This window comes from Podarcis erhardii (genome assembly GCF_964252035.2).
Source record: "Podarcis erhardii genome assembly, chromosome: 1".
NCBI lineage: Eukaryota > Metazoa > Chordata > Lepidosauria > Squamata > Lacertidae > Podarcis > Podarcis erhardii.
The window spans coordinates 105,207,626-105,218,087 of NC_138497.1; positions in this window are offsets into that span (position 1 = coordinate 105,207,626).

A 10,462-nucleotide genomic window follows, 5' to 3' on the forward strand; every position below is an offset into this window, starting at 1 on the left:
TAATGGTAACCGAGACAGCTAAACTAAAGCACCAGTCTTTCCCTCAGTTTAGAACCATTTCTGGATATCTGGCGTTCAAAGAGGGGAGATTTAAACAAAAAGTGTTTTAAAATACTGAAGACTGCAACATACATACAGGATTTTGTGTCCTTTCCAATTTCTGTGTTTGTATATACGCATCCATATGAGTGAACATGCAAAAACAACTTTAGACGATGTAGATCCAAAGATGAAAGGGTGATCACATGATTCATCATGCATGCTTCTCCATAAAATCTGAAAAATGGTTTTTATATCTCTGTCGGGAGTTGCACAAATTCCTAGTATAGGGACAGCTCAGCTGGCACATCTCCTTGTCGGTGATGGATGAAAGATCATTTTCTGTCACTGCTGAGGACCATCAAGACTTAGGATTCAAGTCAAGAAGTCTGAAGCCGTATTCCAAATAGTAGGTGCTGCCCACCAGGGCTTAATGGATTTTCAGGTTCACTGCAGCACCCACAGCCCTGCCATGTAGGACAGCCAGTGCAGAAGGGTGAGAAGGCTGGCAAATCTCTGTGTCAGCATGGAGCTAGCTCACTAATCAGACCCACATCAAGTCTGATTCTGTCACAGCTCAGGATCCAGTAGGTCCTGGGCCAGCTCAATGCCTCCCTGCCCCAGACTCCTCCATTTGCTGGCTGCGCCAAACACATCCACTTATCCACATGTTTTGTGGGTGGAACAGGAACTCATTGCAGGTGGAAATTCTTCCCAGTCCAGTATAAAGTGGGCTTGGCTTGCACCCTAAGACAAGAAATGAATGACTGTGTTTGGAGGGCAGGAAAAGATGCTATTAAACAGAAATTGATTTAAAAAACAAAAAAACAAAGTGGGTTTATACTCGCTGTAGGTTGTACTGGATTCCACCCCCTTCCCCGGGTTGATTTCTATGTACCCTGATCCAGAGAATTCTAATACCAGCACATACACACTGCAAATGACAACACCAAGTATTTATGCATCAAATGTAAAGGAAAAGGTATCCCTGACCGTTAGGTCCAGTTGCAGATGACTCTGGGGTTGCGTGCTCATCTCGCTCTAGAGGCCGAGGGAGCTGGCGTTTGTCTGCAGACAGCTTCCAGGTCATGGGGCCAGCATGACTAAGCCGTTTCTGGCGAACCAGAGCAGCACACGGAAACACCGTTTACCTTCCCGCCGGAGTGGTACCTATTTATCTACTCGTACTTTGACGTGCTTTCAAACTGCTAGGTGGGCAGGAGCTGGGACTGAACAATGGGAGCTCACCCTGTCACGGGTATTCAAACTGCCGACCTTCTGATCAGCAGACCCTAGGCTCTGTTGTTTATGTGGTTCATTTATGCATAGCTTTACCTATTCTTTCACTAAGTGCCACAAGTATTTTGTGTACACTGTTAGCGGTGTTTACAATATGGTTAACAGATGTTAATTATATGAGAGTCCAACAAGAGACTTCTGCAACGCTAAGCAAACGAAAGGGATTCAGTTACAGCTTATGCATTTAAGCACAGTGGTTCTGAATACGTTGTTTTACAGCTTTCTACCCATATACTCTGCACAATCTTCACAAGACTGATTTCAACTGTCTCCACAGATGTTTCTTCCATCTCTCTCTCTTCTCCACTCCTTCCCCTGCCTGTAATCCTACTTCCCATGGATTCCCCTATATCCACAGGGGGGGGGGGTTGATCTTCAGTAAAGTTAAAAGAGACTGTGTTGAAAGACATTCCTCCTGTTTGGCGTTCAAGCTAGAACCCTTTCGCAAATTTCGCAAGTGATTAGAGGGATCGCTTCAGCAGGTGATTAGTGAGGGATCGCTTCAGCAGGTGATTAGTGAGGCGCTAGACAAGTTTGTGAGCTGCGTTTCAAATGTTGTGTGTGAGTAAAACAGGTTTCCTCTGTGGGTCACCGTCTAGACCTCACTGTGTGATTTTAAAGGATCTACAGGAGGCTGCTCCAGCAGCGCTCTGGATGGCCTAGAATGGCTTGGGGAAACATGTACCCTAAAACAGGGGTAGCTAACCCGTACCTCTCCAAATGGTACATACCAGCCAGCATAATCAATAGTCTGAGGTGATGGGAATCAGATTAGTTCAGGAACATCTGGAAGGCTGCAGATTAGCCACCCCTACCCTAAAACACACAAGATTTAACAGACAAACAGTCAGGTATTCGTGTGTTTGTCTGAAGGCTTATGCAGTCGCTTATTGCTTGGAGCGTTTAACTTGATCCTTGTAAAATTACTTTCTTTGGAGGCAATAAAATGATTTTTACAAGTCTGAAATAACAATTATGCCCCGATTGGGATATTCTGTTCCTTGTGATCATGACTAATGGTGATGAATGTTTCGAAAATATAAAGGGGGAAAGTATTTATGAGACTCACACATTTTAACAAGGTTGCCTTAAATGGTGTGACTTCTAGGCTTAGTATTCTCCAAGTACAGATGTTTGTCACAACTGGATGGTGGTTTTCATCTTGAGTTTGACTCCTCATAAACTTTGTTGTAATCGATTATAATTAGTTGACTACTGCGGGGAAGAAGGGAATTAATTATTTCTTCTTAGCCTGATTTTTGGGCTTCTATGTATTATGTAGGTCTTACCTTGAATGTCTGCTGTGGGATTGTGACATACCAGCAATACCCAGCTTTGGTTTTTATTTGGGTGAAAGGAGTATTATTTTAAGATTGTAGGCTGAGCAGAGTGAGGCCCGTCTAACTTTCAACATGAGTAACAGCATTATCAGAAACAAATAGTTACATAGTGCTTTTTACCTATGACCTCAAAGTCCTTCACTTGCATTTTGCATCATTATAGCGACATCCCTATAAGGTAGACCAGCGTTAAAACATAAAATTAATTCAGGACATTATTTTGCACCTTGCTTTTTGAAGACTAGCCATAAACTTCCATCTGCTTTCAGAGGAGGATGGGATGTAGAACACCTTGTGATTACTTTTGGTTTGGAAATGACTGTTATTTTTTTACTTGTAATAAGAAATTTAAAAGTTAAACATATTGTTTAAAAAGTCTCCCTTAGAATAAGAAAGCTTAGTATGCACATCCATGACAGAATTCTGCATTTCAAGCCTGATACTGCTTTTCAATATTGTTATGATAGTGTTGCATGTCACCCCAATCCCTGAGTGGTGCGAGATTCCAGGGTTTCCAAACATGAACTCAGGGTTCATGCTTCCTTCAGAATGAGGCACAGCGAAGACTGCAATGTCTTTGTGCTATATGGTTTATTTATACAAACATACAACCTGATGGAGAGGTTCACAGTGTACTCACCCCAGGAAGGCCTTCCTTCTCCCATAGCTGCAGCCTTGCATTCAAATAGAATTCAAGCAGCCAGGTGAGCAATGAGGGAGGCCAACCCATTTGTTATCTGGCACAGATCCAGTTCCTTTGTTCTCTTAATGGTCCAATTACCTTGGCTACCATCTCACCAGGAAGCTAAGCCTGGATATTCCAAGAATTAGAAGGGGGCCCAGGCATTTAACCCACCCACCTCATCCAACTCATGTTGTCTATCCTGTGTGCAGGTAACAGAAGGGGCTAAACCAATTAGCCAGTCAACTGGCATCTTCTATGGAAATGGCATGGCTACACGAGTTAGCCAGCCAGAGTGTGATTTATCTTTAGTGATTACTTTGCAGTCCACACCATACATTCAAAGCACTCTTATCTTTGTGAGTTTGAGCTTCCATAGCTTTCCATTTGAGAACTTTCCCATAAAACAGGGGCAGCAGAGGGGTGGAGAGAAACCTTTGCCACCAGTGCCTTTGTGATATATATTTATTTTGTAGCTCTTGCTGCTTTATAAGCTTACTGTAAGCCTTCTGGGTTATGACCATAAATTTGATTTTGTAACAGTTTGGAAATGTGTTTTGACATTTATATGGTTTGCATGGTTGCAAAAAAAGCGGGGGGAGCCCAAAACTTAGACCAAGTTCTGTTGCATTTCAGTTATTCTGCTCTAAAAAATGTATTAACATAACCCACATTTTAATTCTTTTGCTGTGCTTGAGATTGTTAAATGGGGGGAAAAGACATCGTGATAGCAGAAAAGATTTAGCAGTTAATAACTGCCGTCCATCTCTTTTATTCACAAATGCCCTCCTTTTTAGAATCATCAGAGGCATATTTATTTGACCAATGTTCAGCATCCGAGTCTACTAAGAAGAGAAGAAGAAGAGTTTGGATTTGATATCCCACTTTATCACTACCCTAAGGAGTCTCAAAGTAGCTAATAGTCTCCTTTCCCTTCCTCCCCCACAACAAAGACTCAGTGAGGTGAGTGGGGCTGAGAGACTTCAGAGAAGTGTGACTAGCCCAAGGTCACCCAGCAGCTGCATGTGGAGGAGCGGGGAAGCGAACCCCTGTTTACCAGATTACTAGTCTACCACTCTTAACCACTACACCACACTGGCTCTAAGGCTACAGTCCTATGCAAACTTCCCTGTGATTGCTATGCTTCTAATAGGTTGTGTTATATTCTGGATTATGTATGTTTTAATAGATTATGTCTGAATAGGATGAGAGTGTTGGAGATACGTGCAAATGTGTATGTGAATCCGGTCTTGGGTGTTTGATTTTCGTTGTTGTGTATACTGTGTATATACGGACAATGACAATAAATTTATCTAATCTAATCTAATCTAATCTAATTTATGGGAAGTATGTCCCTAAATATCCCTCATAATCCCAAAGCATCTCGTATGAAATACAAGTCTGTATTTTCTCAGAAGTCACTTTGTTTTCCTTTGTAATGCTGCAATGATGGGAACTTACTTCCTGCTTTTAATCAAGATCTGGTTAAAAGTTTGACCACAGTTTGCTCATGTTTATTTGATTGTATGAGACCATGGGCTTCTTAACCGGGAAACCGTTAGCACTAGGCAATTGGGACCTGTAACAATGAGTCCTTATTTCTTGCAGCCAACCATAACCATAACCTTTTAAGGTGTCAGAGACTCAGACAGGCCAATCTATGGCCCCCACATCTATTTTCTTTTCTAGCTAACATTCAGCATTCCATAGCTCTTAGAGCTCATTGAAGTGTTTGGGGAGAAGTTTGCTCTATAGGGTAATAGAGATAGATAGATAGATAGATAGATAGATAGATAGATAGATAGATAGATAGATTGGATTCTGCACTTCTGCACACCTCAGGATCCCTCTGAACATGCTGATACTTTCCCCTTCTTTCTCAGTGGCCCCATTTTGGCTCCAGTCCCTTCAGCACTGAGTGTGCTGTCAGAAGGCGCAACAAAGCAATAGAGCCCAAGCAAACATGAAGATGGGGTGCTTTGTTATGCAGCCCAGTCACTTGCAATTTAATCTGTTTGCAGCAAAAGGGATTTTGTCTTTTGAGAACAGAGTGGCCCTCCAGGAATGTAGTCATTGACCATTCCTGTGTTATATGAAAGAGATGGAAGGGTCCCAATCCAGAGATCCCCATGTGTATGATGCAGAACCATATGTCCATCCTGTGCATGCCGCCGCCCTACTTCAAGTCTGCTTCTTTCACTGATAGGAGAAAATATTCTGTTCCCAAACTGGTGATTCTAAATGGGATAGCAGTCCTCCAATACATAACAAAGCCTTCTGGATCAGGCCCATCTAGTCCAGCATCCTGTTCTCACAGTGGCCAACCTGATGTCGGTGGGAAGCCTGAGGACAATAGCACTCTCAACTAGAATATGCCCTCTTTTCCTAAGAAAACCCAAAGCACAAATTTTATGTCCTAGGGTTTACAGAGAAATAATTGCTGGCTTGTGTTGATAGGAAAATAAACAGCAAAACATGTGTTAAATAAATATGGGACAGATGTGAGACATCTCATCAACTGGAATATATGTGGAAGTTCTTATTAGTGAAAACAGTGTGATTCCATTTAATGTAACCTCATTCCCAGTGGGTTTCTCTTGGAAATCATTGCAGTGGGTGGTTTGCGAACTGGCATGAGCCTGACCAGGTATGTACATTTATAAGAACTAACCTTTATCCCAGCAACAATATTTGTCCCTGATCCATATTGCTTCATGGGTGCTGGGCATGAGCAGAGTTACCAGATGAGAACATACATCCTCATCTGGATCAGCAAATTTATCCATTGAGTTTAATGCAGCCTGAATGAACATGGTGGTGCTGGTGTGTATTAAAAGAGGAGGGTGCTTCTGCTTGTTTGGTTTGCTTCCTTCCACTGTGATCATGATTCTTGCTTAACTAGAGAGGTGAGGCAACTGGGGAGAATCCTGAGAGTCCAGACAGTGTGGCCTGGACAGTTTGGCCCACAGGCTAGAGGTTCTCCACCCTGGTCCTAAAATAAAGGATGAAAAAAACAAGGATGCTGCTATCATTAGTCATACTCAGAGCATGAAATCAGTTGGCTGAGACTGAGACGAAGGGAGCTGGCAGGCAGTGCTATCTCCCCATACCAGTTGTTAAGAAGGCAGGCAGGTGAGGGACTGGCTAAGGGCAGACTGAGGTTGTGGGGGGGGACCCCCCATTTGCCACAAGACCCAGAAGCTGTACGCCGGCTCCCTTGGCCAATAAAGCGAGATGAGCGCCACAACCCCAGAGTTGGCCACGACTGGACCTAATGGTCAGGGGTCCCTTTACCTTACACAATACTGGCTTAAAACAAAGCGAGGTTGCTTTTTCTTGCTGCGCTTCCAATCCTGTTTCCACTCCGCTGTATGCATCAGCATGGTTTGATATGTATTGAAATCTGCTGCATGTGAGTAGAAACTGGGCAGGGATGTCGTAACCCAATGAGCATTACCTGGCTGGTTTCCTTGCCTCGTCTCCATGCCTGGACATCTTGTTGTGCTTTCATCATTCATGCACACAAACTGGTGTTTATGTACCTGTATGTGAGCACCTCTTCTTCCTCCCATGTTTTTGCCAAAGTGGTATAATTCCAGAAGTAGCCCCCAGTTCCCCTCACCAAAATTGGCATTTCCTTTCTGCTGTGCCATTTTTTTGGCTGTGCTGAATTTGTGCAAAGGTTTGGTCCTTCCCTTCTCCTAGGAGTGTGACCTCCATATCCATCCTATCCCCACCGATAGAAACAGAATGTACAGCACACATGTCCCTCTTGCAGACATAGCCATAATGAAGGAGTACTTTGCCCAGTTTTGGTCTCCCCATTTTAAACAAGGCATGAAGAAGCTGGAAAGAATTCCAAGAAGAGCAAGAAAAATATACTAATAGTGGGTATGGAAAATTTTGCATTCGAAGAAAGATAGAAGAAATTGTGTTTGTTTAGCTTGGAGAAGAGATGGTTGTAGGGAGCCAAATTAGTCTTCAGGAGGAGGGGGGAAAGAGGACAATGGTCAGTTGTTCTGTCTTCCTGTTTTGGGGATACTAAGAAATAATGGGCAGAAATTCAAAACATTAAGCCTGGGCATGAAGCAGAACCAATCACATGAATAATGAAGGAACCTGGAAAGTTTATCCGTGGATATGATGAAATCTTCATGTAGAGGATTTCGGAGCAGGTTACGCATTTGTTGGGATCAATTAATAAATGTGGATTCACTTCATGTGGAAAAATGATTTGCGACAAAGCATATTAATAACTTTCAGCTTTGGTACAAGAATGCACATCCATAGAGTTGGAGCTGTAATAATCTTTTGATAGAGGGTTTTTTTTTATGTAGCGAAAGTCCTTGTAACCCTCTGTTTCTATCAGGAACAGACCTATCATTAGGCAGATAAGGTGGCTGCCTCAGGTGGCAGATTCTTCAAGGGCAATTAGCAGTGGTGTGGTGTGGTGTTGAACGGCAGAACTGTGTGTGCCATGTAGTCTGGCCTGTCCCCCTTCAGTGAGCCTGCTTCCCTAAGCTGTTGTGGAGATTGTTGTCTCGTTGCCAGGGTTGAAAGATTCAACTGTTGCTCCGGTCACCATGGAACGATGAGCGGACACCATCTTGTCCTGCCCCTGGCTTCTAAGATTCTGTCTGCAAAGCAGATACTATTCGTCTCTGTTGACTTTCCCTTATATTAAGACTAATTAGGATCAATGTCACACACCTAATACAAGTTTCCCTTCCACTGTCGCTCTAGATTATGTTTGTGAAAATTTGCTAGGAATCGTGGCAATTTGTGGTTGGGGGTGACATCACATCCTGTCGTTGCAACTGAAGTGCAGGCATTTTATTAAAATGTATTTTTCCAGCCATGTCTGGTAAACCTGTAGCTCGTCTACTCCAGAGTGTCTTGAAAACAAGAAGGGGTGGGGGTGAAGGAACCCTTCCATTACTGAGGCAAAAATTACCAAACAAAAACAAATAAAGAATGTACAGGTTATTTATACAGAAATTTCATGACAAAACTCTATCCCTTCCACACCCTATCATCAAAACCTATCCATTACCCTTATTCTCCCTGAGGGGATTTACTATGGCCGCCATCATTGCTGGAGGTGGGGGGCGAAGAGACTCAGTTGTCCTTGTTCCCATGGAGCTCTTTCTCCTCCTGTGCCCAACCTCCAAAGTCCATCTCAGGGCAGGGGGGGGTGACTTGAAACTCTTCTCTTCCTAAGAAAAAAGCATTTTATTGATGGCAGTGTCAAATCGGAGGGAGGGCTTTGAATATGTATGTAGGGGTGGATAGAGAAAGAGGTGCCAAAACCTTTACACAGGATGAATCCAAGCTACCCCAGGTCAGAAAACAGTTTGTCCAATGCCACAAGGGTGTTTTCCAACATAAATATAAATTTAATCATGTCTGGATTTTCTCCCCCAACAATGTGCCATTCGCTTCACAGATTTTGGTAATTAAATAAGCAATTGCGAAACCATGAACTCAATAGTTCTAAGGGCACTGCACAAACAGGAATGGGTTCCAACAAGTTTTTATAAGCGTGGACCAGAATGCAGCAATTTAACGAAATGATCCAGCGCTTTCTGAACTGGATAAGGAGCCCAATTGTTCGGTGTGCTTTGTGGTGGAGCAACCACCTTCCAAGACACTTGTGAATGCTGAACATGTGTGAAGAACTGTGCAGAACGAGGGAGCAAGGACGGCTTGTACTGCCAATACAAGTGGGGGCAATACGGAAATGGCAGTCTGAGTCAATTCTTGGTTCTTGCAAAGAAGAACATGCCTTCAGACTTCGGATCACTCATTTTAAAACCACCAACTGTGCATAAAGATAGCTTGCAGGTAAATAGCTTTGCAACGAGGTAAAGTCCTCTAGGTCCAGGGAATTAAAAAAAGAGACCCCCGAACACTGCAGTTGCCCTACTATCAATATGTAGCATCACCAGCTGTACTATAAATATGTACCAGGAGCTGGTCCCACGCAACTCCCAACAACTCTGCACTACTATCCTATAAAAGAACAAAGTCTTGTTTGAATCCAATAGGAAGCAGGGGAAATTCACAGGGGTAGCCAATGCAGTGCCCTCCAAATGTTGCTGGACTACAGTTCCCATCATCCCTGACCATTGGATATGTTGCCTGAGGCTGATGGGAGTTGTAGTGAAGTGAAGTAGTAATTCAAGCACCGAGTTCATAATATGGCCTGTATTTTCACCGCCACAAAGAGACTGAGGAGTGTTGTGATAAATGTGAACTTAGCATGTTGCAGAACCACTTGCCATGCCCACACAGAGCCACTCAGCCCAGATTTTTCTTAGCACATCCAGCCAAATGGTCACGTCATTTGGCTGGACAGCTGCAGCCATAGTGTTCTTCCTCCTATGGAACTGTTGTCAATAGATCCTCTCAGAGAAAACCCAGACATTCGGTTCCCCATATATTTATTGGGTACTCCATGAACTCTCATCTTACTGAGCAAGGGGATATTGTGGAGATGCCCTTCTAATTAAAAATTTTCAGTAATAGAACACACAAACACATATACCTGTCCGTGAAACTGTTTTTAAAAGGAGCAATGCTTCATACATTTAAGCTTAATTATAAAAGATAAAATAAAATGTGGAGACAATTGTTCTTCTAATCAACAGAAATGATCAAACAGGTTATTTGGTACGCTGCAGCTTGGTTGTTTAACTCGGTTAAATTCACAGGAAGCCTACCTCTGTTCTTTATTTCATTCAGGAGCTTGAGATTCTCTATTTTTTAAAAAAACAGGTGGCGCTTCTTTCTGCTCTTGAGAGTTCCGACCAATGTTCTGTGATGTTATAGGTCATTAGCTTCCTTCCTGCCAATACAGGAAGGTACCACTGTAATTGTTTGCGCCTGCCTTTTGCTCCTTCAACACACCCAAAGGGCAAGGAACACGGAGACAGAATCTGAGCTCCTTGGCTTTGATTTACTTTGTTTTTGTTGTTCTTGTTACCATGTTATGTCAAGTTAGGCCAAGTCACTACATTCTAAATTGTTTTCCTACATTGCCTTAACACTCTCCCAGGGATATTGCATAAATGGTTTTCTGAAGTCCCTTGTGCAATCAAGG